Below are 7,738 nucleotides of genomic sequence, written 5' to 3' on the forward strand. Positions count from 1 at the left end.
AAGAGATTTTTTTTGTTTGCTTTCAAGCTTTGTTATAATTTATCTGTCAGTTGATCAGCAGATTATAAATGTGCTTCTAAATTCTGAATAGTCATGAAATAAACCAGAACTGGAATGTATCTCTCAATATTCCTCTTCTTCATCCTCATCTGTGTTGCCTTGCCAACCTCTTCCTAATCTGATATGTTAAGGTTTCATTTATTCAGTCAACTGTTTTTCAGGAAATGTTCTTTAATCTCCTGACATGTTTCAACTGTTAACTGCCAGTCTTCTTTAGAGGCATCTGCTGATCGCTTTGATGTTTCCTTGACTTCTGTGTAATAATTGTTTTTGTCTTCTTTTTGAATACTATGTTTCCTGAAAATAATGAATTTCCTGAAAAATAGTTGTCTGAATAAATGAAACCTTAACAAAAAAAAGCGTCTGGGGAAATAAAAAGGATCTAGACATGTGATGTCACCGAGTGCAACTTGCACCAGTCGACCTGTTGCATATTATATACTTGCATATCACAAGTTTTTTTTTGTAATAATTTTAAACCTAGTTTTATTGTTTGATAACATTTTAAAAATATTTGGAGACCTTAAAACATTGCACCAACAAAATATTGAGAACATGAAAACATTTAAGATCATTTGATTTCTAATCTGTCTTTATGTATCCATTCTGTGAAAGCACAATTAGGCTTTTATTGCATATACGTAGATTAAACGACTGTCACAGGTTACTTTTGGATTTAAAACACAACTAAATAATTATATGCTGCACTCTCAGTCATACTGAGGACCAACCTGTTACCATCGCATATTTTCCTTTTGATTTTCATAGCCAACGCTTTGATGACGAAGTGACATTTCACCTGAAGTGTGAGTGACCAAGATCAGAGGTGTGACATTCTTTGTATAAATTGAATTAATTAACAGGTTATGTGGACTAAAGTAAGCCAAAAATTATAATTCCATCAAGTTCTTTTTTAATACAATGTTAAGGTTTCAATTTCCTTTGATGTTTCAACATGTCAGGAGATCAAAGTAAATTTCCTTAAAAATAGTTTTCTGAACAAATGAAGCCTTAAAGTATAATTCAAAAATAACTTGCTGGAATTATTACGTAGAAGTCAAGGATACGTCAAAGCGATCAGCAGATGCCTCTGTAGAAGACTGGCAGTTGACAATTGAAACATGTCGGGAGATCAAAATAAATTTCCTCGTTGTCTGAATAAATGAAAATGTAAATTCGACTACATCAATTTGGTGTTAAGTTACGCTTCAGATTTACATTTAATGGACAATAATTATGTTTTTTTTTTAAAAATGAAAGCCATTTTCATTATGACACTCATGATGACAAGTGAAGAAAGTTTCAAAAAAGTCACAACTTCTGTCTTTCTGTTGCATCACATCACATTTATTTAGATCGAGTTAAAAATACATTTTTATAGATATTTTCCATTTGTCTGCTACATAAAATCAACACAATCATCAGGATGAATTATTTACAATGATCATCACAAGGCTGTGCACAGTCAGAAATAACAAAATAAATAAAAAGGATTCTTTGTGAACAGAAAAAAAAAGAAGTTATTGAGCTTTGCTGAAGAAAAACCAAAAACAAAAGTAGGAAGGAAAAACGAGAACAACACACAGGACAGTCAGTTACAATATTCCAGTCGACATGAAACACGATAGCCAGAGCGTTACAATGAGAAGGAACCAACTTGGTCTCATGCATGTGTTGGTTGAGTTATTTCAATGGGGCTTGGGTTCATTTTACAAATTAAAACCTTTTTACGTTATTTTCAGTTTGAGTTTTGAGCTGAAAATATGAAAGAAAAGCACAAAAACAAAAAATAATGGGAGTCAATTTGTGTCATTATTCTCACTTACTATTGTACACAGTGTTTCCCGAGTAGCTCTTTCAAAGTGTGGAGGCTAGTGAGTGATGACCCTGTAGTGGTCTGAGAGGAGCCCAACACGTTTTATTAAATGGTCCCTGGTCTGAAAGTTTAATAATTGCTGGTTTAGGATAAGATAAACTATGTCGTGTGTATATGAGAGTTCTAAATTGTGTTATTGCAATCCTACAGAATCATTTGTTGTGTTGTTTTAGGTTGGCCCCAAAAATAATAGAACATCCACCATTAGATTAAAGCAGTGGTTCTCAACCTTTTTGGGGCCCATCCCTAAAGTCAGCAAACTGATGGTTTATTGTTCTATGAATCTGTGATAACCACATTTATTCATCTGAATAATATCCACTGTTACCCAGGAAGTTTACTATTATTTGCGCCATAGTATATAGTCATCTTGAAGATGTAAATCCTTGTTTTTGTCAGGGACTAGGCTGAGGATCACCTTCAGCTAGTGGGAGGGTCACATGTTCTGGGCGTTCCTGTCAGCACCACACCTGTAGTCAATCTGCTATAATCACATCACCTATATATATCCTGTCTGTGTGTATCTTCCTTGTTGGTCTGTTAGTCTTTCACGTCTGGTCCGTCCTACTCGTCAGTCTGGAGTCCAGGTCGGCCGCACACCCCAGGTTGAGGATCGCCCTGTTCCTCACGTCAGTCGGTGCTATATGTGGTTAAAATAAAGACTTTGTAACACAATCCTGCCTCTGAGTCCTGCAATTGGGTCCTGTCTGCTACCCGTGACAGAACAGACCAACCCTGATGGACCCAGCAGACTCTGACCAGCTTCGAGGAGCGATCAGGAAGCAGGGGAGCCGCCTCACTCAACATGATGAGCAGTTGGCTGGGTTAACGGCGGGGCTCCAAGATCTTTCACGTCGACACGTTTCAATGGAAACACAGTTAACTCAACTCACCGAACAGGTCCAGATGCTCATCACTCGTTTCTCAGCTCCGGAGGCCCCGATCCTCCCATCGGTTTCGCCGGCTGCCGCAGCGATCCCGTCTTCACAGCTGTCAAACCCAGCGCGCTTCTCTGGGGACTCCGGAGACTCGCGACCCTTCCTGGTCCAGTGTGGTCTCCATTTCGAAATGCAGCCAGGCACATTTCCAACAGAGAGGTCCAAGGTGGCGTATATGATTTCCCACCTATCGGGGAGAGCAGAGGCTTGGGCCACCGCGGAGTGGAATAGCCGATCTCGGCTGTGTGAGTCTGTGGACGTGTTTGCTGACGCGCTGTCAAAGATCTTTGATAGACGCCCTGGTGGACAGGAGGCGGCACGGGCGCTGGCAGCGCTGCGTCAGGGCAGAAGGTCAGTGATTGACTACGCAATCGAGTTCCGGACTCTCTCCGCGGACTGTACCTGGAACGAGGCCTCACTGAGGGACACTTTCCTCTATGGGCTGACCGGGCCTGTCCGTGATCAGCTGTTTCCGATGGATCTCCCGGAGGACTTGGATTCCCTGATCGCCCTGGCTGTCAAGATGGATAATCGTCTGGCGGTTCGTGAACGCCTCAGGCAGACGGACGCGCCGAGAGGAGGAGCCACGAACGCACGTGAGGACCACGCCCCTCTCCGCCCCGCTCCGCAACAGGAGCGATCACTCACCGCTGCACAGCATCCAGACGAGCCGATGCAGCTTGGCCGCACCGGCATCTCCACGCAGGAGCGACATCGGCGTCTAACCAGCGGCCTGTGTCTGTACTGCGGCCAGCAAGGGCACAGAGCTGCAGTTTGCCCGTTAAAAGATCAGTCTCACCTGGGTTAAGGTGGGCTCCGGTGAGACTTAAGAATTCCTCCACTGCACCTTTAAGAAGACTGACGCCTGCTAAACTCAGGTTTGATAGCACCACTGTAAACGTTGACATTTTCATTGATTCAGGTGCAGATGAGAACTTTATGGACATTAAGTGGGCTGAGCAACACAATGTTCCCACTGTACCATTACCATCACCTTTAAAAGCTTTTGCTTTAGATGGACATGAAATTTTTTCCATTGATGAAAAAACACTTTCAGTTGAATTATTGTTTGGATCCTCCCATGTTGAAAACATTTCTTTTCATTTAGGTCTGAGTCCATCTTACCCAGTTATTTTGGGCCTTCCTTGGTTACAGATACACAAGCCCCATATTGACTGGGAGTCGGGAGTGATTTTGAGTTGGGGAAAGGAATGTCCTGAACAATGTCGGCCTTTAGTTAATATTGCAGCGATTGATATTTCAGAGTATCCAGACCTGGATCGAGTTCCCAGCTGCTATCATGATCTGAGAGAGGTTTTTAATAAAGATAAAGCTACGTCGCTGCCACCTCATCGTCCTTATGACTGTGCCATTGATTTATTACCGGGAACCACTCCCCCCAGGGGTCGTATTTACTCACTCTCACAACCTGAGAACCAAGCTATGAGGGAGTATGTTGAGTCTGCTTTAAAGGCAGGTATTATTAGGCCCTCATCCTCCCCTGCAGGAGCAGGATTTTTTTTTGTCGGAAAGAAGGATAAAACACTTAGGCCATGCATTGATTACAGGGGTCTGAATGAGATTACGGTTAAGAATCGTTACCCACTGCCCCTTATGACATCGGCTTTTGAACGTCTGCAGGGTGCCAGAGTATTTACTAAACTGGATTTACGTAATGCTTATCACTTAGTCCGGATTAAACAGGGGGACGAGTGGAAGACTGCTTTTAATACTCTGTCAGGCCACTATGAGTACTTGGTGATGCCTTTTGGGTTATGCAATGCTCCTGCAGTTTTCCAAAACCTGGTCAATGATGTGCTGAGAGAAGCGCTAAATAAGTTTTTGTTCGTGTATTTGGACGATATTTTAATTTTTTCTTCTGACCTAGCTAGTCATGTCGGTCATGTTCGGTTTGTTTTGGAGCACCTCCTGAGTAACCGTTTATTTGTGAAAGCAGAGAAATGTGTGTTTCATGCTCTCTCAACTTCTTTTCTCGGACATGTAATTTCTGAAGGTCAGATTGAGATGGACGAGGGGAAGGTCAGAGCTGTGGCTGAATGGCCGATCCCGGGTAACCGTAAACAACTTTTGCGTTTTTTGGGGTTTGCTAACTTTTATCGGAGGTTTATTAGAGGATTTAGCTCCATTGCTGCGCCTCTGCATGCCTTAACTTCTCCCAAGGTTCCGTTTTCTTGGAATCCCTCGGCTGAACGAGCATTTTCTGTACTCAAGGCCAGGTTCACATCTTCACCTTTGCTGTGTATTGCAGATCCAGGGAGGCAGTTTGTGGTGGAGGTGGATGCTTCAGATGTGGGTGTTGGGGCGGTTCTGTCTCAGCGGAGCGTTGCAGATGGTAGGGTGCATCCGTGTGCCTTTTATTCCAGGCGCCTGACCCCTGCTGAGCAGAATTATGACATTGGCAACCGAGAGCTCCTGGCCATAAAGTCTGCATTAGAGGAGTGGAGGCATTATTTGGAAGGTGCGGAGCACCCCTTTGTGGTATGGACTGACCATAGGAACCTTGAGTACATAAAATCAGCCAAGAGATTAAACTCTCGTCAGGCACGGTGGGCTCTGTTTTTTACCAGGTTCAATTTTGTGGTGTCATATCGCCCTGGTTCAAAAAATGTGAAGCCTGATGCTCTTTCCCGTGCCTTTGAGCCGGATCCGGCTCCTCGTTCCCCCACGCCTATCTTACCTCCTACCTGTGTGGTGGGGGCGGTGACGTGGGAGATTGAGGAGCGGGTTCGGCGGGCTCTGGAGGGGGCAACGATACCACCAGGTTGTCCTCCTAATCGCCTGTTTGTGTGTTCCCCACAACGATCTGGGGTCATTCAATGGGCCCATACTAACCGTTTGTCTTGTCACCCAGGAGGTCAGCGCACCCTGTTCACGGTGAGGCAACGTTTTTGGTGGCCAGGAATGAGCAGGGATGTCCGTGAGTATGTCAGTGCCTGTCCTGTTTGTGCACGTAACAAAACCTCTCGTTCTCGCCCCTCTGGTCTTTTACAGCCACTCCCGGTACCCACCCGGCCATGGGCAGACCTGTCCATTGACTTTGTCACTGGTCTCCCTGAGGCAGAGGGGTTTACTACCATTCTTACTGTGGTGGACCGGTTCTCCAAGATGGCCCACTTTGTGCCATTGGTGAAGCTCCCATCGGCCAAGGAGCTAGCAGAGGTGATGTTGACTAATGTGTTCCGCCTCCATGGGTTCCCACGGGACATAGTATCGGACAGGGGACCTCAGTTTGTGTCTCGTTTTTGGAGGGAGTTTTGTAGACTGTTGGGAACGACCGTGAGTCTTTCTTCCGGTTACCACCCCGAGTCTAATGGCCAAACGGAGAGGGTAAACCAGGAGTTGGAGTCCATCCTTCGTTGCCTGGTCTCTGACAGCCCGGCTTCTTGGTACAGGCAGTTGGTCTGGGTAGAGTATGCCCATAATTCTCTTCCCTGTTCTTCCACTGGGCTGTCTCCCTTTGAATGTGTTTTTGGTTACCAACCTCCCCTGTTTCCTGCCTTAGAATCAGAGGTTAGTGTACCGTCTGCTTTGATGTTGGTGCGGCGTTGCAAGCGTGCTTGGCTTAAAGCAAGAAGCAGGCTCCTGCAGTGCTCTGCAGAGCGTAAAAGGCTCGCAGATCGGCGTCGGGTTCCCGCCCCTGCTTACTCTGTCGGCCAGCGCGTGTGGCTCTCCACCCGGGACCTGCCTATCCGCTCGGAGGCCAAGAAGTTATCCCCTAAGTTTATTGGACCCTATCCGATAGTTAAGCTGGTTGGTCCCTCTGCAGTTCGCCTTCGCCTGCCTCGCTCACTCCGCGTCCACCCCACCTTTCATGTTTCCATGGTTAAACCTGCTAGGGTTAGTCCACTGGTTCCCTCCTCTAGGGCCCCTCCTCCTCCCCGGGTTGTAGATGGTGAGGTGGTTTATACTATCAGGCGGCTCCTGGCAGCTCGTCGGCGGGGACGTGGTCTTCAGTACCTAGTTGACTGGGAGGGGTATGGTCCTGAGGAACGTGCATGGGTTCCCTCTAGGGACATCTTTGACCCGGACATGGTGAGGGATTTCCATCTCCAGCATCCTGAAATGCCTGGGCCGTCTGGGGACGGTTGTGGAGGGGGGGGTACTGTCAGGGACTAGGCTGAGGATCACCTTCAGCTAGTGGGAGGGTCACATGTTCTGGGCGTTCCTGTCAGCACCACACCTGTAGTCAATCTGCTATAATCACATCACCTATATATATCCTGTCTGTGTGTATCTTCCTTGTTGGTCTGTTAGTCTTTCACGTCTGGTCCGTCCTACTCGTCAGTCTGGAGTCCAGGTCGGCCGCACACCCCAGGTTGAGGATCGCCCTGTTCCTCACGTCAGTCGGTGCTATATGTGGTTAAAATAAAGACTTTGTAACACAATCCTGCCTCTGAGTCCTGCAATTGGGTCCTGTCTGCTACCCGTGACAGTTTTAATCCAAAATAAAATGGGTTAAAAGTGACCAAAAATGGTGTAAAAGTTGGTGAAATGGGATTTTAAAAATCACAGAAATTGATTCAAAGTTGCAGATTAGAGTGGGCAGAAAAAGGACAGAAAAAGGGATAAATATTGGCTTAAAGGTGGCAAAAAAAAAAGTAGGAACAATTAGTTTAAACAGGCAAATAATGGCCATGACAAATCGTGAATGTGATTAAATTGGCAAAAATAAGCATGAAATATGATGAAAAGAGGTTAAAAGTGACAATAATGGGTGAGTATAGGCAACCTTAGGTGCAGGGAAAAGTAGTTGAAAAGCGCTGAAAATGTCATGAAATTGGAAAAAAATGTAGAGAATAGGCATTGAAATTTGATGAAGAAGTGGGAGGAATGGGAGTAATGT

Source organism: Gouania willdenowi, chromosome 21 (assembly GCF_900634775.1).
Source record: "Gouania willdenowi chromosome 21, fGouWil2.1, whole genome shotgun sequence".
NCBI classification, from domain to species: domain Eukaryota; kingdom Metazoa; phylum Chordata; class Actinopteri; order Blenniiformes; family Gobiesocidae; genus Gouania; species Gouania willdenowi.